This window comes from Tachyglossus aculeatus, unplaced genomic scaffold (assembly GCF_015852505.1).
Source record: "Tachyglossus aculeatus isolate mTacAcu1 unplaced genomic scaffold, mTacAcu1.pri scaffold_89_arrow_ctg1, whole genome shotgun sequence".
Lineage (NCBI taxonomy): Eukaryota > Metazoa > Chordata > Mammalia > Monotremata > Tachyglossidae > Tachyglossus > Tachyglossus aculeatus.
In genome coordinates this window covers 1,082,617-1,109,052 of record NW_024045097.1, presented here as the reverse complement: position 1 = coordinate 1,109,052, position 26,436 = coordinate 1,082,617, and the positions used below count along the sequence as shown (strand labels likewise).

Below are 26,436 nucleotides of genomic sequence, written 5' to 3'. Positions count from 1 at the left end.
AATTTGAACCGAAGTCATAGAAATCTGGCTTCCACTTTATACTAAAATGACTAGGGACCTACGTGCACAGGAAAGTCCATGAACCAAAGGATGAGAACTGAGAGATCAAGAGAGAATGCCCATGTTATAAAAAAAGAAAAAAAATACCCATTGTTAATCTTCACACAATGATCCATTCCTGTGTGTTTGGATCTTTGTTTCCAGTCATGTAAACCAAAAGGCTTTTCAGAGCTGCATCAGGACAGAACTCAGATCTCAGTGTGGAAGTCCAATCTTCACAATGGATGGAGGCAGTTTCAGAGAAACTGGAGTTTCTGAATCTGAAGTCATTTCCGGTTTCCCTAGAGTCAGATTTATTTCCTTGGGGCTATCTGAGCTATGCAACCTCACCGACCTATCTGAGCTCACAGGGGGGCGGGGAAAGGAAAGAAACACAACTGCAAAGTTTTCCCCCTTGACCCATCAACTTCTTGGTGTAGAACTATCTTTGGGAAAAGCTTTGCCTAGAAAACCCAGCTGTTTTAAGATCTTCCTTAACAAGGGTGGAGGTGGAACAAATGCAGGAACTTTTCTTCATCTAGTTGAAAACAAGCTTGAGTACAGCTTCATAGGCACTGTTATCAGTTCTATAACTTTGCCCAAATTTTTAACTAAAACTGAACTCTCTGCTGATTATTTTCTTCTCCCTAGATTATACCCTCTTAACTACCTACTTGGTTCATTTGCAAGGACAACCATCCATACCCCTTTTGCACACAGAGATTAATGTGCATTCTTATTCAAGAATGTAATGAATTTGTCCATCTTTCCATTTTCCTTTTCATTCAATTGGAAATTATTCTGAGCCAGTCACCTCCAATAGATTGTAAGATCCTTAAGGGCAGGGATCAAGTTTTTACCCCTCTGTTCCCTCTCAAAGGCTTAGTATTGCACTCTGAATACAATCAGCACTCAATAATTACTATAGATTGATTGATGCATGAGCCAGTTACAGAAAGCAAATGTATAACCTTAATGGTCAGCATAAAGTGTTAGTGTTCATACATTCTTTAACTTCCAACTATTTCATCCTACCAGTTGGATACAGAATGATGCAGTTGTGAAAGTATGAAAGAATACACAAATCACGTAGCTAAAGAGTATTGCTTAAAGAGAAGCTAGTAAAAAATCACTTTTACTGTTTATTTTCAGCAGTTTATATATGGGCTACCCTAATTTATGTAATTTTCATCTTTAGCTCAATTCACATATATCAGTTTAAAAAATTAGTAGGGAAATGAGTTAGAATTTCTTTCAAAATATTTAAACAATCAGTAGGAATGCCTAGGTAATGGAAAGCCTTACAAAAGTTACGTTCATAAGCACTTTAGGCACTTCATGTAATTTATGCACCTGCACTATTCACATATCTTACACAATTCCTGTACCTAATGTGCCTACTGCACCTAAGTAATTTCCGTAACTTGAGAGTCTCCCATCCTCTGCCCTACTCCTCCGGCCCCCTCTGCTACCAGAGCCAGAAGGGACTGTGGTGGGGAGGAGCCTGTGGGCACTCTCCAGGCCCAAGTCTACTGCCCCTTTTTCCCCATTCTGGGGACCCCAATGACCCCCATCACCTCTGGGTTCAGACTCAATGAGGGGCAGAAATTACATCCAGACAGCACCATCCCTATGACTACGGATCAGTCCCTTCAGTCCATAATAATAATAATTGTGGTATTTGTTCAATGTAAACAGATGTGTCAGGCACTGTACTAAGCAGTGGGGTAGTTACAAGGTAATTGGATTAGACACAGTCCCCGTCCCACGTGCTGTTCACAGTCTTAATCTTCTTTTTACAGATGAGGTAACTGAGGCACAGATAAGTGAAGTGACTTGCCCAGGTTACACAGAGGACAAGTGGCAGAGCTGGGATTAGAATCCAGGACCTTCTGACTCCCAGGCCTATGCTCTATTCATTAGGTCATGCTGCTTCCCTGTGTCTCCCTACTCCTCCCAAACCACCAATCATTGCTCATCCATCTCTCCATCAAACAGAAAGTCATACCCATTCGTTTTAAGACACACCATCGGCTGCCTATTCCTACCTCACCTTGCTGATCTACTACATCCCAGCCCACAAAACTTGCTCCACTTTCATCAGTGCCCTTGTGTCTATACTGGGAAAAGCACTAAAATAACCCAGCCCTACAGGATTCATGTAAATGTCCTTACACTTTACTTGTTCCTCTATATCATGTTTTCTTGTTTTTTGTTTGTTTTTAATTCCTTTCTATCCTTCTAGATTGTATACTCTGCGAACAGGCATCAGGTCTATTGACTCGGTTGCACTGTACAATTCCAAGCAGTTAATACAGTGCCCTGCACATGGTAAGTGCTCAATTCATTCATTCATTCAGTCATATTTATTGAGAGCTTACTGTATGCAGAGAAGTGTACTAAGTGCTTGGGAGAGTAGAATATAACAATAAGCAGACACATTCCCTGCCATTCAATTGACTGTATGAATGAGGGTGGGCAAAGATGCCTCCAAGCAGAGTCCCACTCAGAGTCTGCACCACACTGTTGGGCTCTCCTCAGCTCTGACTGGTCCAGACCAACCCGGTTCCCCTCGGCCCCACCCTGTCCAGCCCGGCCCAGCCCGACCCATGCCCTGAAAATGTTCAGGACATGTTTCCCAACTCCTCAAAGAACTCCAAGAGTTGCTCATACACCTACACATCAAACAAAAACTTCTCACCATTTGCTTTAAAATACTCCATCACCTTGCTCCCTCCTACCTCACCTCGCTACTCTCCTGTTACAACCCAGCCCTCACACTTCACTCCTCTAATGCTGACCTTCTCACTGTACCTTGATCTCATCTATCTCACTGCCTACCCCTCACCCAAATCCTGCCTCTGGCCTGTAACGCCCTCCCTCCTCAAATCCAACAGACAATTACTCTCCTCCTCTTCAAAGCCTTATTGAAGGCACGTCTCTTCCAAGAGGCCTTCCCTGACTAAGCCACCCTTTCCTCTTCTCACACTCCCATCTGTGTCACCCTGACTTACTCCGTTTGTTCATCTCTGTTCCCAACCCCACAGCACTTAGGTACATATATTTTATTTATATTAATGTCTGTGTCCATCCCCTTGACTATAAATTCAATTTGGGTAGGGACTGTGTCTGTTTATTGATGTATTGTACTCTCCCAAGCACTTAATACAGTGCTCTGCCCACATTAAATACTCAATAAATACAGTTGAATGAATACTGCTGATGATAATGATGGTATTTGTTAAGCTCTTACTATGTGTCAAGCACTGTTCTAAGTGCTGGGGTAGATACAAGGTAATCAGGTTGTCCCACGTGGGGCTCACAGTCTTAATCCCCATTTTACAGATGAGGTCACTGAGACCCAGAGAAGTGAAGTGACTTACCCAATGTCACACAGCTGACAAGTGGCAGAGCCAGGATTAGAACCCATGACCTCTGACTACCAAACCCGGGCTCTTTCCACTAAGCCACGCTGCTTTGAATGAACTGGGAGTCAGAAGGACCAGGGTTCTAATCCTGTTTCCACCACATGTGGCTTTGTGACATTTGTGAAGACACTCAACTTCTCTGTGACTCAGTTACCTCATTCCTAAAAGGGGCATTAAGCCTGTTAGCCCCATGTGGGACACAGACTGTGTCCAACCAGATTAGCTTGTACGTACCCCAGTCCTTAAGTACAGTGCCTAGCACATAGTAAGCACTTAAAAAATACTAAGCCTAACAACTCTCATCATGCTTCCAAAATTCAACTTGTAGGCCGTACACTTCTGATTGTTTACCTGCAAAGTGAGGGTAAAATTAGCTTCACATTATAACATAAAACTGTAACAAAGATATCTGGACAGTCTCACGGGGATAGTTTCTTAATGCTCCTCTGACATCTGCATCATATTGTTCAAATTCCAAGGATATTGTCTCTAGTGTTCTGAAAGCTACTTTTTCCCAGTATTTCTCTTCCATTCTAGATGGTTCACCATTTTTTCCCACTGATCAGCAGTCATCTCCCTATTCTTACCTTCTTTCTCTTTCAAGTCCTAAATCCTCACATCGCAGTTTCAATTGCAGAAGGTGCCACCTAGAACTCTGCCCTCTTTCCTTAAACGAAAAAATGATCTGAAATAAATCCCTTCCATTAAGCTATTCCAGGCTTCCCCAACTCCTTTAAATTATTTCAACCTGGTGAATTATTTCCTTAGCAAAAGATATGCACCAATAGACCAAGCAATGTGATTTTTTTAAATGCTATTTAAGTGCCTATTGTGTGCCAAGCACTGTACTAAGTGTTGGTGTAGACACACGATAATAATGCTGAATACAGTCTCAATTTCAGAGTCAGAGTCTCAATTTCCATTTTAATGATTAGGTAACTAAGTCACACAGAAAGAAGATAAGTGACTTGCCCAAGGTAACACAGCAGGCAAAGGACACAGCAGGATAAGAACTCAAGTCCTCTGACTCCTAGACTCCTTCTCTTTCCACTAAGCAAGACTATTTCCCATTTAAAATCCTAAATGCCTTTCCCCCATGTTTGAAAAGAGTTTTCAAACCCCTCTCTGTGCCTCACCTACTGGGAAGGAGAACGTGAGGCAGTTGTATGAGTAGAAAACCACTGAGAACCCTGCTTTGTACATAAGCATTTAATAGAAACTATATCTGCTAAAACCCACATCTGCCATCGCAGCAGAGCACACATCAGAAATGTAACTCCCACTCCCTAGAAGCTTACAATTAATTTTAACATCAACTGAAGACCATAATTAACTTTCCATCTCATTGATCAGGACTTATTCCTATTCCTTAAAATATTTTATTCTAAATGACATAGGGTAATGGATGGCTGTATAGACATTAAGATAGAAGAAGGGAAGCTTATAGTCTGGTATGCAGTTAGAATTCAGCTTTCCACTGAGCTTATGAAAGAAGAAACAGGGTTATTGTACATAGAAAAGCTGAGTAGACAGGGCAAGGCAATAAGAGGTGAAGGTAATGTGGATATTTATTTCATCTGCCTGATTTTCCCTCCAAACACCACACCTTTCTCATGGCCATTTTCATCTCTCTGTTTCTCAGTGCATAGATGATGGGGTTGAACATGGGGGCAATAATGGCGTAAAAAAGAGTAAACACCTTATCCTCGGGGAAGGTCTGGGCCAGCCAGAGGTAAGTGAAGATTCAGGGCAAAAAAAATAATGCCACCACAGTGATGTGGGAAGTGCAGGTGGAGAGGGCTTTGCAACGTCCCTTCGAAGAGTGGGTCCTCAGACTGGCTAAAATGGTGAAGTAAGAGAAGACCAAGAGCATAAATCATCATCATCATCAATCGTATTTATTGAGCGCTTAGTATGTACAGAGCACTGTACTAAGCGCTTGGGAAGTACAAATTGGCAACATATAGAGACAGTCCCTACCCAACAGTGGGCTCACAGTCTAAAAGGGATTAATACAACAATCCCAGAATTGGCAAGAAGTAAAAACCCAATTAAGTGAGTATCTCTGCAGGCCAGGTCTAGGAGAGGGTAAACATCGCAGAAATAGTGGACGATCTTTAGGCTACCTTTCATCTTTTACCTTGCCTTGATAATGAAAATGATGTTATGATGTTCTCAACACCACCTTCTCTACTCAACTCAACTGAATAGCTTCCCTATCCCTTCGTCGATCTATCTTGTACCACTAACCCACAGTCCTAGATAACTTCTCTAATTCACCTCTTTTATTCTTGTGCACAAGCTACACAGTACAACTGGTGGAAATCTAGATATTCGACTAACCTCATCCACTTCAAGTTTGTCCTTATGTGCTTTAACTCTGCCCTATCCTCTACCTGGCAAAATTACTTCTTCATCCTTATTGACACCCTTGTCCATTGCCCTCACCCGTTATTCCAGATGTTTAACTCCCTCCTCAAACCCTCGGCCCCCGTCTCTTCCATCCCTCGCCCCCAGAGACCTGGCCACTTTATTGAGATAACTGAAACTATCAGGCATGATCTCCCTTATATCTTCCCTGCCCCACCCCATTCCCTCCCCACTCCTGACCCTTCTTCAACTCTCTCATCTTTCCCGACAACATCTCAAAAGGAGGTCTCCTGTCTTCTTTAAAAATCAAATCCCTCCACCTGTGCATACAACCACATCCCTTCACACCTTTTCAAAACATTTGCCCCTTCCCTTGTTCCCTCCCTAACTGCCAACTTCAATTGTTCATTTTCCAGTGGCTTCATTGTTACTCCCTTCAAAAGTACCCATGTCTCACCTACCCTAAAAAAAGTATCTTGACCCCACAGCTCCCTCCAATTATCGCCCCCAACTCCTTCCTTCCATTACTCTCCAAACCGTTGGGTGAGTGGTTTAGATCTACTATCTCAAATTCCTCTTCTCCAATTCTCTCTCTTTGACCCCCCTCCAATCTAGCTTCCATACCCTTCATTCCATAGAAATTGCCCTCTCAAAGGTCACCAGTGACGCCCTTTTTTCCAAATCCAATGACCTTAATTCCATCCTAACCCTTCTCGATCTCTCAGCTACTTTCAACACTGGTGACCTTGCCCATTCGGTAAACATTACCCAACCTCAGCTTCACTGACACTGTCCTCTCCTGGTTCTACTCCTAGCTCTCTGGCTGCGCATTCTCAATCTCTTTCATGGGCTCCTCCTCTGCCTCCCACCCTCTAATTGTTGGGGGCTCCTTTGGGGTGCAGTTATGGGTCCTCTTCTATTTTCCATCTACACCCACTCCCTTGGAGAACTCATTAGTTCCCATGGCTTCAAATACCACCTCATGCAGATGATTCCCAAATCTACATCTCCAGTTCAGTTCTCTCTCCCTCTCTGCAGTCTCACATTTCGTCCTGCCTTCAAGACATCTCTACTTCGTTATCAAGCACACATAATCTTCCCACTCAAACATTGTCCTTCCCCTGACTTTCCCATCATTTTGTAGATGCTAAAAAGTCTCTCATTCAACCCACATATTCAATCCATCACTAGGCCTTGGGCTAAGGTTGAGGTTAGATTTCATGTTAGGAATTGAGTTTTGGCTGGGGTAGGCCCCACACTAGCTGGGGTAGCGCTAAGATAGGGATAGGGTTAAGTTTAGGGGTAAGTCTAAGACTAGACTCAGGGCTAGGTTTAAAGTTAAGGTGATAGGGTTGTGGTTAGGGTTAAAGTTAAGGTCAGTGTTAGGGCAAGGGTTAGCACTAGTGCTAGAGTTATGGATAGGATTAGGCTTATTGTTAGAGTTAGGATTAAGTCTAGGGCTAGTATTAGGCCTAGGGTTAGGTTTAGAACTCAGGCTAAAGTTAAGGTTAGGGTTGGGCTATGGTTAAGGTTAGGTTTGGATTAGGGATAGAGTTACTGCTAGGGATTATTCATTCATTCATTCAATCATATTTATTAAGTGCTTATTGTGTGCAGAGCACCATACTATGTTCTTGGGAAAGTACATTACAACAATAAACCTTGACAATCTTGGCTGGTGGCATAGGGATAGGGTTAAATTTAGGTTTAGGGTCCAGGTTAGCATTAGAGTTAGGTTTAGGGCTAAGGTTAGGATTAGCACTGAGGCTAGGTTTTAGGGTTTATGGTTAGGTTTAGGGTTATGGTTAGGTTTCAGGTTAGGGATAAGGTTTAGGTTAGGGTTAGCATTAGGGCTGGGGACAGGAGAAGGTTTAAGTTTAGGGTTGGGGTTAGTGTTAGGGTTAGCATTTGGGGTGGTTTAGGGTTACAGAGAGGTTTAGTACTGGGTTAATGGTAGGCTTTGAGCCTTGGCCTAGGCCTTGGATTAGTGTCACGTTTAGCACTAGGCCTGGAGCTAGGAGGAGGGTTACAGTTAGGTTTAGGTATAGGGTTAGGTTTATGGCTAGTGCTATGTTTACGGTTAGGTTTAGGTTTAGGTTTAGGATTAGGATTATGGCTAGGGCTATGTTTAAGGTTAGGTTTAAATTTAGGTTTAGGGTGAGGATTAGGATTAGAATTAGAGTTAGGCTTAGGTTTAGGGTTAGAGTTAGTGGTAGACTTAAACCTAGGGCTAGGGTTAGGTTTAGGATTAGGGTTAGGGTTATAGTGAGGTTTAGGGTTAGGTTTAGGGCTAGGGTTAAGGTTAGGTCTAGTGTTCTAGTAACTGTTAGGGATAGGAATAGAGTTAGAGTTAGGTTTAAGGTTGGGTTAGGGTTAGGGCCAGGGCGAGGGATAGTGATAGGGATATGTCTGGAAGTATTGTAGATTTAGAGTTAGGAAAAGGGTTAGTTTTAGGGTACAGTTTAAGGATAACGCTCAGGTAATGGTTGGGTTTAGAGCTGGCATAGATTTACTGTTAGGGCTCCGGGTAGAATGGCAATTAGGGCTGGGTTATGGTGAAAATTAGGGTTAGGGTTGGGATTAGGGTTATGATGATGGGTTATTGTAAGATTTACGGTTAGGGCTAGGGTTATGTCCATGTGCTGTGTTAGGGTTAGAATTATGGTCAGTGAGAAGGCTAGATTAATGTTGGGTTTATTGTAAGAGTTAAAGTTAAGCCTAGGGCTAAGGTTAGGATTAAGAATAAGGTTACTGCTAGGGCTATGTTTATGGTTAGGGTTAGTATTATGTTCAGGGTTAACACTAGGGATAGGGATAGGTTTGGGTAGAGTTATGTTTCAGGTTAGTGTTAGTGCTATATTTGGGGTTAGGGTTAGGGTAGGATTAGGGTAAGGTTTAGGGTTAATGTTAGTTGTAGTCTTAAACCTAGGACTAGAGCACTGTTAGTGTACAGTTAGGACTAGGGTTAGGATTAGGTTTAGAGATAGTGTTAAAGTGAGGATTAGGGTTAAGTGAGGTTTGGAGTTCTGGTTAGGCTTGGCACTAAAGCTATGGCTAGGATTATGCATGGAGTTAGGTTTAGGATTATGTTTAGACTAAGTCTTTGGTCTAGGTTTGGAAGTAGGGTTAAGGGTAGCCTTCAGGTTAGTGGTAGGCTTTAGGTTAGGCCTAGAACTAGGGTTAAGCTTAAATTTACGGCTAGACCTAGGGCTACATTTAGGGTTCAGATTAGGCTTAGCATTAGTGGTAGATTTAAACCTTGTCCTATGGCTAGAGTTAGGTTTCAATATAGGGTTAGGGTTAGGCTTCGGGTTAATGGTAGACTAAAGTCTAAGACTAGGGTTAGTGTTACAGTTAGGGATAGGGCTCGGCTTTGTCTAGTGCTAGGATTAAGTTTAGAGGGTTAGGGTTAAATTTAGGTTTAGGGTTATGAGTAGGGTTACTATTAGGGCTAGATTTGGGGTAGGCCTAGGCCTTAGCCTAGGATTTTGTTTAGATTTAGGCCTAGGCTTTTGGCTATGGTTTAGGTTATGATAGTGGTTAGTTTTAGGGCTAGGGTTAGGTTTATGGCTATAGCTAAATTTAGGTTAAGGGTTAGGGTTAGGTTTTGGGTAGACCTAAGACTTAGGTCTATGGCTAGGGTTAGGATTAGAGTTAGGATTAGGTTTAGGGTTAGGGTGAGGTTTAGGGATAGGTTTAAGGTTAGTGTTTGGGTTAACATTAGGGTGACGTTTAGGGTGAGGGTTAGTTTTAGAGTTAGGATTAGGGTTAGAATTAGGTTTGAGATTAGTGCAATTTGTTTCTGGGACAGTTTCAGGGTGAAGGACATTTTGGGGGCTGGAAGAGCCCACTCACACAACCCCTGTGACACGCTTCCATAGCCTCGGGAATTTAGGGTATGGGTGAGAGTTAGAGTTGGGGTTAAATTTAGGTTTAGGGTTAGGGCTAGATTGAGTGTGAGGGTTTAGGATTAGGATTAGGGTTAAGGTTAGAGCTAGGGTTGGAGGTGAGGTTAGGGCTAGGGCTTGGGCTAGGGTTAGGGTAAGGTTATTGATGGGGTTTGGGTTAGGGTTAGCATTAGGTTTAGAGTTAGGATTAGGTTTAAGGTTAGAAGCAAGCAACAGTTTGTTGCCTTGGAAGACTTGCAAAGTGAATAGCATTTTCGAGCTGGAAGACCCCACCCACACAGCTCCCCAGACATGCTCACACAGACCGGAGATTTAGTGTAATGTAGGAGGGCAGGGGGGAAGAGGTTTCCGGAGACAGTAAAAGGAGAGGGAGCTACAGCCCTCCTTATGGGGAGGGAGCTGCAGCTCTTCTGGGACTGTAGGAGATGGTGGGAGCAGCAGCTCTCCCGGGTTTGTAATGGAGGAGAGAGCTGCCCTTCTCTTGGAACTGTGGGAGGAGAGTGAACTGCAGTTCTCCACAGTTGCAAGAAGGGAGATAGAAGTAGCTCTCCTGGGAATGTAGCTGAGGAGAGAGCCGCAGCTCTCTGGGGACTGAAGGTGGGGAGGGAAACCAGGTATCCTGGAACTGTAGCTGGGGAGGGAGCAGTAAGTCACCTGGGGCTGTATGAGGAGAGGGAGCCACATTTCCTCTGGGGCAATGTGAAGGAAGGGAGCTACGGAACTTCTGGAACTGTAGGAGGGTAGGGAGTTGCAATTCCCAAGACAATGCAGGAAAGGAGAGAGCTGCACCTCTCCTGGAACTGTAGGGAAGAAGAGGGAGTCACAACTCTCCTGGAACTGGAGGAGGAGAGGGATCCGCAGCTCCCCAGGAACTGTAGAAGAGAAGGGAGACACAGCTTTACCCAGACTGTTGTGGGGCTGGGAACTGCAACGTATCTTGGACTGTAGCAGGACAGGGAGCCAAAAGGTCTCCCAGGACTGTGGAATGGAAGTGAGTCACAGTTCTTTTAAGACTGTAGGTGAAGTAGGAAACCCACTCTCTTGGAAGTCTAGAATTGAAGGGAGACATCTCTCCTGAGACAGTACAAAGGGATGTAGGAACAGCTCTCTTGGAACTGTAGGAGGAGAGAGACCTACAGCTTTCCTGGGACTCTTGGAGAACAGGGAACCATATCTCTCCTGGGATCATAGGAGGGCATTCAGTCAATTGTATTTAAAGAGTGTTAACTGTCTGCAGAGCACTGCACTAAGCGCTTGGGAAAGTACAATATAGCTATTTAACAGATACATTCCCTGCCCCAATGAGCTTACTCTCTAGAGGGGAAGATAGACACTGATATAAATTAATAAAATTACAGATATATGCATAACTGCTGTGGCTGGGAAGGAAGATGAATAAAGGGAGCAAGTCAGGACAACGAAGAAGGGAGTGGGAGAAGAGGAAAGGAGTGCTTAGTCAGAGAAGGCCTCTTGGAGATGTGTCCTCAATAAGACTTTGATGTTGGGGAGGGTAATTGTCAGATATGAAGAGGGAGGGCGTTTCAGGGCAGAATTAAGATGTAGGAGAGATGTCGGTGGTGGGATACACGAGACTGAGGTACAGTGAGGTTAGCATTAAATGAGCAAATCGTGCAGGCTGAGAAAAGTGAGATGAGGTTAGCAGGGGGGAGGTGATTTAGTGCCTTCAAGATAAAGGTAAGGAGTTTTCATTTGATGCGGAGGTGGATGGGCAACTACTGGAGGTTCTTGAGGAGTGGGGAAGTGTGGCCTGAACGTTTTTGTAGAAAAATGATCCTGGCAGCCTAGTGAAGTATGTACTTGGAGAGGGGAGAGAAATGAGGTAGGGGGGTCAGTAAGGAGGTTGATACAGTAATCAAGAATTAATAGGCTAAGTGCTTGGTTTAACGTGGAAGCAGTTTGGATGGAGAGGAGTGGGAGGATTTTAGTAATGTGAAGGTTGAACTGACAGGATTTAGTGAAAGACTGAATATGTGGGCTGAATCATAGAAAAGAGTCAAGGATAATGCAAAGGAAGGAGACGCAGCTCTCCAGGGACTTGGTGGTGAAAGAGCCACATCCTTTTCTGGGACTGTAAGAAAGGTGGGGCCCACTCTCTCTTGGGACTGTAGGAGAGCTGGGCACTGAAGCACTCCTGTGACTGTAAGAGGGGAGGAACAGCTGCTGTCATTTGACTGCATGGCATGGAAGGAGAAGTAGCTCTCGAGATTTTAAAAGGGGGGAGAGAGCTGCAGCTCCTCTGGGGTTGTTGAAGGGAAGGGAGTGACATCTCCTCGGACTGTAGAAATGGAAGGGAGGGAGCTGCAACTCTCCTGTGATATTTTGATATTTGATATTTGTGATCTCCTGTGATGTAGCTCTCCTGGGAATGTAGTAGGGATGGAAGCCCCAACTCTCCTGGCACTTTAGGAGTGAAGTAAGCTGCAGTACCCCTGGGACTAGCAGGTAGAAGGAACATCAGATCCCCTGCGACTATAGAAGGGCAGCAAGCCACATTTCACCTGGGATTGTAGAAGGAGAGAAAATTGTAACACTTTGGAGACTGTAGGAGGGGAGGTATTTATTCACTCATTCTTTCACTTGTATTAATTGAGCATTTACTAAATTGAAGTGACTGTACTAAGTGCCTAAGAGGTAGGTGAAGTTCTGTGTAGGAGGTGAGGTAGCTGCAGCTATCCTGGGATGTCAGTAGGGAGATCAGTGCAGCTCTCCAGAGCCTGTAGTTGGAAAGGGATCCTGCTCTCCTGGGACTGTAGGGGGGCACTTTTCCTGGCACTGTGGGTGTGAAGTGAGCTACATCTAAGCTGGGATTGTATGAGCTATATTTCTCTTAGGATTGTATGAGGGAAGGGAAATGGAGCACCTCTGAGACTTCAGGTGTGGAGAGATCCTTAGCTCTCCTGGGCTCTAGGAGAGGAAATCGAAGCAGCTCTCTTGGGACTGTGGTTAGAGAGGGAGCCGCAGGTTGTTCAGTCAGCCAGTCAATCATATTTATTGAGAGCTTAATGTGTGTAGAGCACTGTACTAAACACTTGGGAAAGTACAATATAACAGGCACAGTCTCTACCCACAAGAAGCTTTCAGCCTAGAGAGGATTTTACAGTCTAGAGATAAGCTTGTAGTCTAAAGGTCTCCTGGAACTGAAGGAAGAAAGGAAGTCACAGCTCTCCCCAGAATGTATGTGTGTGTTGGTGGGGGAAGGGGCAGGGAGGCAAAGGTATCTATCCTGGGACTGTAGAAGGGGAGGTAGCCACAGCTCTCCAGGTACTGAAGGAGGAGAAGGCACTGCAGCTCTCCTGGGTTGTAGGAGGAGGGATAGAGGCATCTTGTCTGGGATTATGGAATGGATGGAGATGCAGTGCTCCTGGTACTGTAGAATGGGAAGTACTGGCCTATCTCCTTAGAATGTAGGAGAGGAGGGAGCTCGAGCTCCGGGAGCCCAGTGGTTCCATACAGGTGGAAGGAGCTGCAGCTCTACGGGGACTGTAAGAGAAGATGGAGGCACGGTTCTCCCAGAGTTCGGGGAGCAGGGAGCCGCAGCTCTCCAAGGAATGTAAGGAGGAAATAGAGGGAGCTGAAGGACTCCAAGGACTGTAGGTGGTGAGGGAGCAACAGCTTTCCAGGGGACAGTAAGAGGGTAGGTAGACAAAGCTCTCCTCATACCGGGGGTGGGGAGGGAGCCACAGCTGTCCTGGAACAGTAGGAGGAGGAGCTGCAGCTCCTCTTCGACTGTAGGGGGTGGTGGGAGCAGTTCTCTCCTTGGATTGTAGGAGTGAAAGGAGGCATAGTTCTCTGGGACTGTAGGAGGGAAGGTCGCAACTCTCCTGGAACTGTACGAGGGGAGGGAGCCACATTACTCTTGGGACTGGAGGAAGGAAGAGAGAAACAGCACTTCAGAAACTGTAGGACAGGGGGATACACAGTTGTCCAGAGAATGTAGGAGGAGAAAGATCTGCAGCACTCCTGGAATTGTAGGAGGAAAAGAAGGCATAGGTCTCCTTTCATTCATTAATTCAATTATATTTATTGAGTGCTTACTGTGTGCAGAGCAATGTACTAAGCTCTTGGGAAGTACAAATCGGCAAAATATAGAGACGGTCCCTCATTCATTCATTCATTCATTCATTCAATCGTATTAATTGAGCGCTTACTGTGTGCAGAGCACTGTACTAAGTGCTTGGGAAGTACAAGTTGGCAACATATAGAGATGGTCCCTACCCAACAGCGGGCTCACAGTCTAGAAGGGGGAGGCAGACAACAAAACAAAACAAGTAGACAGGTGTCAATACCATCAGAATAAATATAATTGTAGCTATATACACATCAACGATAAAATAAAGAATAACAAATATGTACAAATATATACAAGTGTTGTGGGGAGGGGAAGGAGTAGGGCAGAGGGAGGGAGTGGGCGATGGGGAGGGGAGGAGGAGGAGAGGAAAAGGGTGACTCAGTCTGGGAAGGTCTCCTGGAGGAGGTGAGCTCTCAGTAGGGCTGAGAGATCCCAGGGAGGAATCTGAAGGGAGGAAGAGAGCTAGTTTGGTGGATGTGTGGAGGGAGGGCATTCCAGGACAGAGGTAGGACACGGGCCAAGGGTCGACGGCAGGACAGGTAAGAACGAGGCACAATGAGGAGATTAGCAACAGAGGAGTGGAGTGTTCAGGCTGGGGTGTAGAAGGAGAGAAGGGAGGTGAGGTAGGAGGGGGCGAGATGATGGAGAGCTTTGAAGCCAATAGTGAGAAGTTTTTCCTTCATTCGAAGGTTGATAGGCAACCACTGGAGATTTTGGAGGAGGGGAGTGACATGTCCAGAATTTTGACATGTCCAGAGTGTCAGGTAAGGAGCTACAGCTCTCCTGGGATTGTAGTGGAGAGGGAGTTGCAGCTCTTCTAGTACTGTGGCAGGGAGAGGGAGCATCAGCTCTTCTGAGACTGTAGGAATGCAGGGAACCACATCTCTTCTGGGACTGCAGGAGAGGTCGCAGCTCTCTGGGAACTGTACGAGGGGAGGGAGCAGCATTTCTCTTGGCACTAGAGGACAGAAGGGAGAAACAGCACTTCTGGAACTTTACATCTGGAACTGTAGGTTGAGGGAAGCCACAGTTCCCCAGGGAATGTAGGAGGAGAAAGATATGCGGCACTCCTGGGCTGTAGGAGGGGAAGGAGTCACAGATTTCTTATTCCTGTAGATGGTGCAAGGGAGCCACAGCTCTCCTGGGACTGTAACAGGGGTACGACCAGGGGAGGGAGTTGCATCCCTTCTGTGACTGTAGGAGGGGTACGACCCACATATTTTCTAAGATTCTAGTGGGGTACGGAGCCACAGCTCTCCTGGGGCTGTAGGAAGGAAGGGAGCCATACTTCTCCCGGGACTGGAGGTGTTGGGGGGAGGAGGGAAGAGTCCAGCTCTCCTGGAATTTTACGAGGGATGGGATCCACATATATCCTGAGAATCTAGTGGAGGATGGAGCCAGAGATCTCCTAGGACTGCCGGTGGAGAAGGAGCCACAGCACTTCTGGGGCTCTTTTGAAAGATGGGAACCACAGCTCTTCTGGAATGGCAGCAGTGGAGGGAGCCACATCTCTTCTGAGACGTTAGGAAGGGAGGGAGGTGTAGCTCTCCTGGAACTGAAGGGAATGGGGAAATCCATGGCTCTCTTGGGACTTTAAGTTTGGGGAGGGAGCCACAGCTCTCCTGGGACTGTAGAAGAGAAGGGAGCTGCAGCTCTCCTAAGACTGCAGGAGGGGATGTAAGCACAGCTCTCCTGGAACAGTAGTTGGGGAGGTAGCTTCAGGTGTCCTGGGTCTTTAAGAGGGGAGGGAGCTGCAGTTCTCCTGCGAGTAGAAGAGGAGAGGGAGACACAGCTCTCCCAGGACTGTAAAAGGGGTGGGAGCCTGAGCTCTTTTGGGACTGTAGGGAGAGCAGAAGCATATCTGGGCTTTAGGAGCAGAGATAAACGCAGCTTCCTGGGACTGTAGGAGGGGAGGGAACCTCAGCTCACCTATTACTGCTGGTGCAGAGGAAGCCCAGCTGTCCTAGGACTGTACTTGAAGAGTGAGGCACAGGTCTTTTGTGTCCAAGAGGCCCAGCTGTGGCTTCATGTCCTTCTACAGTCTCAGGAGAGCTACTGTTCTCTCTTCAAGAGTCTAAAAAGAAACAAGGACAGGCATTTAATCCCCATTTTAGAGTTGAGGAAACTAGGGCGCAGAGAAGTTAAGTGACTTAGTCAAGGTCACACAGCAGGCAAGTGACAGAGCGATGAGTAGAACTCAGGTTTTTTGACTCCCAGACCTGTGGTCTTTCTCCTAGTCCATGTTGTTGGCCTGGCTAAATTGATGAGATCCTTCAACAAGGCCTGGAAAAACACAAGGTATAATCGAGAAAGAAAGTAATTCCAGCTGCCCCTTCCTGATACCAGCCCAGGGGCACTCCCCAGTCCCTCCTTTCCAGTTTCTGGGTGGGAATCTAACTGAGATTTTGAAAACAAAGTACGCTTTCCTGATTTGTCTAGAAGCTGTCCTTGGGGAGAAAAAGATTAAATATCTTCAAAGCCAGAAGCGCAGATTTTCAGAAACCTCCAGCAGATTTTAGTACATTTTCCCTTTATTACCAATCTCTCCCTATGGCAGTGGCTCAAGAGTTTGTTCTCAAAAACCCCATCATCTCTTTGGAAATAGTTCTATTGAGTGCCCAGCTGACAGTTCAGTAGCTTCACCTTCAGGCTGGAGATTCCTCTACACAACTCACCAAATTCACCCTTCTGAAGTGTTTGTCCTTCATTTGAATAGTTGGGCATATTAAAGGAGCCTTCAGTGTGGTCCCATTATGAAAGGGAGTGCATGACCAACCCTTCTTATAAAGACTAAGAACATTACTGTTCCAGCTTCCAATCTGTTGGCTCTAGCTAGATGTCTGGGGGCATCTTGGAGGAGGAGGAGAGGGGAAGACATGAACTGGGCCCCAAGAAGAGACAGTTGACATGGTAGTGTGCCTAACTACACCAAAAGGAGAAGAGATAAGTGGCTTGCGGCAAGACAACCCAGCCACCATTCAGAGATTTGGGTTTATTTATTTTTCCCCCTGTATCTGTGCCCAGAATGAGCCCAGAGTTTTATGTTCATGCCCCAGATGATCTGAACCCAACAAACAATTCCTGTCCCTTCTCAATCTCCCAGGTCAACTCTCTCGTTACCCAAGCACTTGCATAAATGAAAGAATTCATTTCACTTTCTTGCTCCATAGCTTCTTCATGGCATTTTTCACCTCTGCATTTCTCACAGTGTAGATGACGGGGTTCAACATGGGAGTGACGATAGTGTAAAATATAGCCACTGACTTGTCCACAGGGAGAGTGCACACGGTCCTCATGTACATGAAAATACATGGAAAGAAGAACTAAACGACTATGACAATGTGGAAGACACTGGTAGAGATGTCTTTCCATCTCACCGCAGAACTTTGAGTTCTCAGGGAATGCCAAATGATGACGTAAGAAAATACGAGTAGAAGAAAATTTAACTTACACATTACCTTGCTGTTGGCCATGACCAATAGGCCGCAGGCCTGGGTGTCAGTGCAAGCAAGTTTCAACAAAGGGAACAAGTCATAGACAAAGTGATTGATAATGTTGGAGCCACAGAATGGCAACTGGACCGTGAAGATGATCTGGATGGTTGTGCGAACGAAGCCTCCTGTCCAGGCCACCCCCACCAGCAGGCCGCACACACGCTTACTAATGATGGCCATTTAGTGCAGGGGCTTAGAGAAGGGCCAGTAGTGATCATAGGCCATCACCATGAGAAGGACCATCTCGGCAGCAGCGAACAAATGACCTACAAAAATCTGTGACATGCAGCCATTGAAGGAGATCATTTTCCTCTCCTGCAGCAAATCTATAATCATCTTGGGAGCCACACAGGATGTATAGCAAGTATTTGTGAAGGACAAAATGACCAGAAAAAAGTGCATGGGGGTTCCCAGACTTTGATTGGCCTTTATGGCTATGATGATGATCAGATTCCCCATCACGGTGACAAGATAGGGTAAGAGAAAAATTACAAAGAATGCCCTCTGAATCTGCGGACTTTGGGTAAAATCCAGGAAGATGAATTCGGGTCACATTATTTTTTCTTCTCCATGTTTTCCATGAAGGACATGGGTAGGAGTTGGTTTATTTGGAAAGAGAATAAAAATCTGATCAAAATTGGAATCATAATGACCAAATAAGAAGACATTTGCAGGTTCTCTATTGTTGACGTTTTGACAGATTTCTAAGATAATTAGGCTAAAAGGGACCTCTAGGTTGCAATTCTTATAATTGCACAGTCACATAGCAGCAATGATTGAGTATCTAGGCATCAGCTCTGTTCAGAAGACAAGGGAGGAGAAAACTCAATTCCTGTCCTTGAAGAGTTTTCCATCTAACAAGGAGGTACCACAAATATGTATATATAAAAATGTGCATTACAATACCACTTTAAATAGACCAGATCCTTTTTTACGGAACTTGTTAAGTACTTACTATATTCCTGAGCCTGTACTATTTTGAGATAGATACAAACTAATCAGGTTAGACATAGTCCATGTCACAAAAGTGGCTCACAGTCTTAATCCTTATTTTACAGATGGAGTAACTGAGATACAGGGAAGTGAAGTGACTTACCCTAAGTCACATAGCAAGCAAGTGGTGGAGCCAGTATTAGTACCCAGGTCTTTCTGACTCCCAGACCCATGCTCTATCTACTATCTACTATCTACTCGTGCTGCGGCTCTCATCATTCAGAACTAAATACAATCCAAATAGTCAAAAATCCAGATAATCAATAATCTAGAAAGGCTAGACCTAAAAGGCATTCCCATCACTATCTGTTGGTAGGTAGTCAGTCAATCAGTCAAAATATTTGTTGAGAATCTTGTTTGTGCAGATCACTCTGCTGAATTCTTGGGACAGTATAACAGATTTCTAAAACATAATCTTCACTCTCATGGAACTCATAGCCTAGTGGGAGGTCAGACACGAAGAACATTACAGAAAAATAAGAGAAAGAAAAAAAATGGACCTCAATCAATCAGATCATATTTATTGAGTGCTTACTGTGTGCAGAGCGCAATACTAAGCACTTGGGAGATTATAACACAACAGAGTTGGTAGACATGTTCCTTCCCACAATAAGCTCACAATCTAGAGGATATATACATATTCAAAAAGACAGTGAAACATTTTCAAGGTGCCCAAAGACACTAGGTTGTTTAAGTAAAATTATACCGGAGTAGTACTTCTGTCAGAAATATTCTTAACCTTCTTTTTACTGCAACGGGGAGAGGAAGAAGGTGGCAGATAATAGTCTATAGAATGGTTGATGTATTTTAAAAGGGACAGAGCAATTTCAGGTGAGCAAAGAAAAAGTGATCCATCTAGGGAGAAACAATCCAAGTTAAAATTATATGATAGACTCCAGAGTTATCAAGAATGGTTCAGGAAATAGATCTCAAAGTAACTGTTGATTTGTGATCTGGTTGCTCCATTTTAAGACAAAATGGAGCTGGAGAAGAACAAGAGAAGAGCAACAGAGATGATCAAGGAGTGACAAAGCTTTCTTGTGAAGAGAGACTCAAAGCATTAAATTTCAAATCTGAGAGGTGGCGTGATCAAAGTCAATAAACCTATGAAGGCTGCAGACAGAGCAAATCTGGAATTGGTAGTAATTAATTAATTCATTAACTAATTCATTCATTCATTCATTCAGTTGTAATTATAGAATGCTTACTTTGTGCACAGTAGTGTCCTAAGTGCTTGTAAAGTACAATTCAGCAATAAAGAGAGACAATCCCTGCTGACACCAGGTTTACACTCTAGAAGGGGGGAGCAAATACCACCACATGAAGATAAGGTGACACCTTCAAGGCTTCAGGAGAACAGTTCCAACCAAACAAAAGAAAACACTTCACCCTGCAGTAATAAGCATTTCAACTTCACTGTACTTTGTTTTGTTTAATGGTATTTTTTAAGCACTTACCTTGCTCCAGGCCCTGTACTGAGCAGTGGGGTAGTTACAATCTCATCAGATTGGACACAGTCCATGTCCCACATGGGGCTCAGTCTTAATCACCCTTTTACAGATGAAGCAACTGAGGCCCAGAGAAGTGAAGTGATTTGTCCAAGGTCACACAGCAGACACGTGGCAGATTCAGAATTATAACCCAGGTCCTCGGACTCCCAGGACCGTGCTCTGCCCACAGGCCTTGCAAGCTACTTCTCTGTAACTGTTCACTGTAACAGGAAGAAAAGCTGGTGAAAATATTAGTAGGTTCAGGAGGTTCAAACTAATGTGTGGATGAACAGATCAGAATGATTTACTAGAGGGACATTGTGATATTGAAGGGGAGATTAGGAATGTAAGAAAGTAATAATCAAACAATCAATCACACATATTAATTGAGCACTTACACTGTGTGCATAGCACTGTATTAAAGTGCTTGGGAGAACACAATACAGCTAAATTGGTAAACACATTCCCTGCCCACAAGGAGCTTACAGTCTATTCGGGGAAACAGACATTAAAATAGATAAATAAATTAATAATTAGTGCCGTGGGGCTAAAGGTGGGATGAGAAGCAGCATAGCTTCGTGGATAGAACACGGGCCTGGAAGTCAGATGTCATGGGTTTTAATCCTGGATCTGCCACTTATCTGCTGGGTGACCTTGGGCAAATCACTTCACTTCTCTGGGCCTCAGTTAATTCATCTGTAAAATGGGGATTGAAACTGTGAACCCCATGTGGGAGAGGGACTATGTTGAGTGCTTACTATGTGCAAAGCACTGTTCTAAGCACTGGGGAAGACACAAGCAAATCGGCTCGGACACATTACCTGTCTCAAGAGGGGCTCACGGTTTCAATCCCCATTTAACAGATGAGGTAACTGTATGTTAGAGCCTGCCCTAGGTTTGTCCATTCAGATGATTAGTAATAATATTCACACAAACAATAGTTGACAAGAACAAATTTGATGGCATTTGCTTTGTACTGATAATGAAAAAATGTGTGAGTTGTTTTTGAGAAATAAAAACCAAACATAAGCCAATATTCAAATCTTACATTTGCTGCATTCTGAAAGTAGATTATGTCCTGTGTCTGAGTTGGTTTTTCTTCTCAGCTCTGACTCTCTCAGGTATTGCACAACTTCAGATTGCAAAGTACCAGTCCACCTTCAGGATAGAAAGTCAAGATCAGCACTCAATGGCACTGACTTCAAAGAACGTTGTGTCCTAAGTGGACCTAAGTGTCATCTACATCCAGTTATTTCCTGAAGGTCTGATCAGAACTTGGTACATTTTCCTGTCCTCAGAAAATAGGAGGAAGCTTGCCCTGCCATTTAGAGTCAAAACTCTGCTTACATGGCAAGCTCAACCTGCTTTTTGCCATTCATTCATTCATTCAATTGTATTTATTGAGCGCTTACTGTTTGCAGAGCACTGTACTAAGTGCTTGGAAAGTACAAGTTGGCAACATATAGAGACAGTCCTTACCCAATACCATCGGCTCTCTATCCATCTCCTCACAACAGATATTTAATCTTGATCAAAGTTAAGAGACCTAGATAAGTACCAATTTTCACTCTCTCAGAGGAATGACTAATCTCCCCTGTTAAGAACATTTGCCAAATTGTATCTACACTGGTCTTTGTCTTGCCAAATGTTTGAGGAAAAGATTATGTCCGTCCTGAAACTGTCCCTTTTATGACTTGCTAGCTAGGCATTAATTTGTCCGGGGAGGAGAACTGAAGCACTGAATGCCCAAACCTCTCCCTTTGTGAAAGCAGCATCCTGAGAGGAGGAAGGGCCTGGGGTTCAGGTGGAGAGAGATGGGGATGATGGACTCTTATAGGTATAATTCATGTCCAGAAGTACCTGCAGAATGGCAGATCTTCTAGACTGGAAGTTCATGTCTTCCACCTCTATTGTATTGTACTCTCCCAAGAGCTTAGTACATTGCTCTGCAAAGAGTAAGCACTCAGTAAATATCATTGATTGTACCAAAATCGCAAACTTAGTCATTTGGAAAGTTCTGTTTAAAAAGGCAGTTTTATGAAAGTGGATATTTGAATGCTTTTAACATCTTGCTTTAATTAGCTCAGGACACTTATTCTTGGTACTTTTTTGAGAGGCAGAGATGGTTCACCACTATCTCCCTTTTACAAGTAACTTGAGCAAGATTCTGACACTAGTCCCATGAAACAAATGTTCAAGTTACCTCTTTCTGGTAAATAATCCTTCTTTCTGTTCTCTTTCACATTTGAGAAAATCTAACTAATACAGTTGTCATTCATACTCAAAGGCCATTATGATTACGATGATTACTAGCAGTCAGTTCACACAGTTCCTGGAAGTGAGAGAGGAATTGCTCCAGCCATTTTTCAGGTGTGTAACTCCACTGTCCAGAGAAATAAAAAACAGAATTACAATTGGGATGGCAGAATCCAGGCAGCTTTACAGCTGATGACTTAGCCTCTTATGGGATGTGGCTGGGATCAATAGTCAATTGACAGTGATAACCAAGTAAACACAAAGGACAGAAATGGCCAAGAATGTTCTTGTGTCCATGCATAAGGGGAGTGGAGGAGAAAGTCATTCATTCCTTCATTTATATTTATTGAGCACTTACTGTGTGCAGAGCACTGAGGTAAGCACTTGGAAAAGTACAATATAACAATGTCTCCCCTATGTACTTCCAGGGAATGCATGATAAAGGAGCTAATCTACAAATGATTGATCCACAAGCTTCCTTGGAGGATTTGGCCAAGTAGCAGGGTCATTGTTCCTTCAAAGAACCTACCATACAGTAGTGACCTGGATATAATTCATTAATTGCATTTTTGTCAATCACTTGCTAGCTAGAGCTTAATTTACCTAACTTACTAGCAAGTATAGCTAGGAAGTCACTGACTTACTATATGCCAAGCACTGTTGTTAGTGCTGAGGTAAATACAAGTTAATCAGGATATCTTGGTTGCTATCCATTTTGCTCCATGAAGTGATGCTGATGGAAGAGATCAAGGAAACAGACATGTCTTTGTGGTGGTTGCAAATTATCACTTTGGTCTGAAGTCTAATGTCATATTGCCTTCATCTAAGCAAATTTCCCAAAAGATATGCTGGCCTTCTCCATTAATCATCATCATCATCATTATCATCATCATTAACGATGCTATTTATTGAGCAGTAAATATGTGCAGAGACCTGTCCTAAGCACTTGGAAGAGAAAAATGCAACAGAGTTGGCAAAGTTGTCCCCTGCCCACAAAGAGCTTACAGTCTATATGGGGCGACAGAAATTAATATAAATACATAGTTTATAATATATAATTTAAAAGGTTTCATAAGTGCTGTGCTGTTATTTTCTTGATTTTTGATTCATTTTTTTGAGTATTTTCCAAGTTCCTTCTCACCCAAAGAAGAAGTGGTCCATTCCATGCCCTCCTGATGCCAATAGAGAAAGGAATGAATGAATTTAAGCCGAATCCTGTTTTATCACTTAAACCCCTCAGATAAAATATTTTGGATAAAGTTAATGTCCATTGGAATGCTTCAAATGGGTTTCGACCACAATTAACATGATCATGGAGGATACTTTCAGACCTACTTTCCCCAAATTGGCCCTTGACTCCTGGGAGGACTAGTCTTAAAACAAGGCTGTGGTTGAAGTCATCAAAATGAATATAAAGTAGAATAAGTACTGATAATATTTAAAGGCACCAAAAATATCCTGAGGCATATACAATATTCAACAGGTAGCCAAGAAAGAGGGAGGTAAATGAGTTTTACTTAAATTTCATAGGGGTGAAAATGATTAGTTATCTTCTGAGGGAACAGAAACACTCTCAGGTGCCCTCACAATCAGCATCTTCCCAGATGCAGATTCTCTTGGAAGGAATGTAAAGTTCAGGCGGGGGAGTAGCTGAGCAAGAGTCCTGATAAATAAGCAATATGACCTAGTAGGTAGAGCACGGACATAGGAGTCAGAAGATCATGGATCCTAATCAAAGCTCTGCCACTTGTCTGTTGTGTGACCTTGGGAAAATCTCTTAACTTCTCTGTGCCTCAGTTATGTCACCTGGGATTGAATCCGTGAGCCCCACGTGGGATAAGGGATTGTGTCTAACCTGATGTGCTGGAATCCATTCCAGAGCTTAGTACAGTGCTGGGCACATAGTAAGTGCTTAATAAACACCACAATTATCATTATTATAAGAAGGCCTGAGCTGGAGTAGTGCCTTACACAAGAGGTCAGGAGGTTTTGCTTGATGTGGAGAGGAAAACGTACTCAGAGTTTATTGGGAGTGAAGAAATGTGCAGGAAAATGATCTGGGAAGCAGAGTGAAGTACGGACTAGAAAGGGCAGAACCTGGACAGACAGAGGGTGATAGGTGGGGAGGCTGATGCATCAGTCTAGCCAGGAACTGCCAAGTGTCAAGACTAGGGTAGTGGCCATTTTTGATGAAAGGAAGGTGCATATTTGGGAAATGTAGTAGCAGGAAAAATGTCAGGAGTTATTGACAGAATGCGTGTGAGAGATGAAAGAGAAAGGGGTCAGGACATTGGCAAGATTGCAGGCTTCAAAGATAAGGGGGATGGTGGTGTTGTCAACTGTTATGAAAAAGTTGAATGGATGAGTGGATTGGGGAATGAAGACGAATTCAGTTTTATATATGTTGAGTTTAATACTAACCTTCTCACTGTACCTCGATCTCACCTATCTAGCCACTAATCTCTTGCCCATATCCTCTCTCTGGCCCGGCCTGAAAATCTGACAGACCACCAGTCGCTCCAAATGCAAAGCCTAGTTAAACTTGTAACTCTTTCAAGATGTCTTCCCCAACTAGGCCCACATTTTCCCTGTACCCTCTCCTTTCTGTTTTGCTGTTTCACGTAGATTTGTACCCGTTAAGCACATGATATTCACCACACTGTCATCCCACAATACTTACGTACATATTCATAATTTATTTTAATATCTGTCTCCCTCCCCCAAGCGGTAAAATCATTGTGGGTAGGGAATACTTCTATGAAATCTATGGTATTGCACACAGTAAGCACCCAAAATGTATCATTGATTGATTGATGGATTAATTCAAATACACATTTGGCCTCCACATTTGAAAGGGGATGTGGAGAACTTGAAAGATTGAGAACAGTGGCATAAAGACATAGGTTTAGGAACCAAAACACCCATGAGGAAAGACTAAGGAACTGGGATTATTCAGACTGGAGAAGACTAAGGTGAGCTATTTATTTTCTTCAAATATGTGAATGGCTCTTACATGCAAGTTGTTGATAAATTGTTCTTGATATCCACTGAGGAAAGAATAAGATAATGGGCCTCAAAGACATCCTAAGAAATTTAAATTGCTTTAGAAAAAGAATTTCCTGACAGTGAGAGCCACTAGGCAGCATAATAGTGTGCTAACTGAGAATTCTTCCATAATATTTTCCAGAGAGGCATAGATACCATGACTTAGTGGAAAAAACATGGGATTGGGAGTGAGAGGTCATGGTTCTAATCCCAGTTCCACTATTTGTCAGCTGTATGACTTTGGGCAAGTCACCTAACTTCTCTGTGCCTCAGTTATCTCAGCTGTAAAATGGGGATTAAGACTGTGAGCCCCACGTGGGACAACCTACTTACCTTGTATCTACCCCAGCACTTAGAACAATGCTTTGCACATAGTAAGAACTTAACAAATACCATTATTATTATAATTACCATTATCCCCAGTGTATTTTGATAATGTTCATAGGCAGGGGGAAAGATTATATTTTTATGATATCCCTCTAGACTGTGAGCCTGTTGTTGGGTAGGGACCGTCTCTACATGCTGCCTACTTGTACTTCCCAAGCAGTTAGTACAGTGCTCTGCACACGGTAAGCGCTTAATAAATACGATTGAATGAATGAATCAGTGATATTTGTTAAGTACTTACTATGTGCTTACCATTGTACTCTCCCAAGTGCTTAGTACAGTGCTTTGCATAAAGTACTAAGTAAGCATAATTGAATGAATGAATGTGTCAGGCACTTTTCTAAGTGCTGGGGTAGATACGAGTTAATCAGTCGGACACAGTCTCCATCCCATATGGGGCTGACAGTAAATGCAAGAGGGAGAACAGATATTGATTCTCCAGTTGAGAAAACTGAGGCATCTAGAAGTGACTCACCCAAGTTGAATTCTATGAGGTCCTTTTCACTCTGAGTCTATGAAGAGCAAGAAACATTCTTAAGTCCACAGAAAAATGTCTCTTCTTCAGATACATTCAGAAACAATTCACATTATTGGTCGGATTCCTGTAGGCCACTTTGTACTTTTTCCATTATAGTGCACGAGAGGGACATCAAAGATGTCCAGATCACAGGAGCCACCAAGTACGGAGAAGAACATTGGCTGGACCATCGACACATATAGTCCACACTCAAAGCGACCAAAAACTGGCCTCCAAACCACTGAACTCCAAGAGGAAGAAGATAGCAGCCAGGAACTCTAGCAGATTCTAGCTTGGAATCCTGCTAGGAACCCTACTGAAAAAAATAAATCAAACCACAAACACCAACAAACACAGTTAATGGAAATAACTTGGTGAAGCTGTTGCAGGCAACTGTTTAGAACTTGGACAAGGCCAAG

At 43.7% G+C, this 26,436-nt stretch overlaps 1 pseudogene; it reads right to left on the bottom strand.

Moving 5' to 3' along the window:
* Nucleotides 1-16,981: 16,981 nt before the first annotated feature.
* Nucleotides 16,982-17,919, bottom strand: LOC119924234 (annotated as a pseudogene).
* Between the last annotated feature and the right edge of the window lie 8,517 nt (nt 17,920-26,436).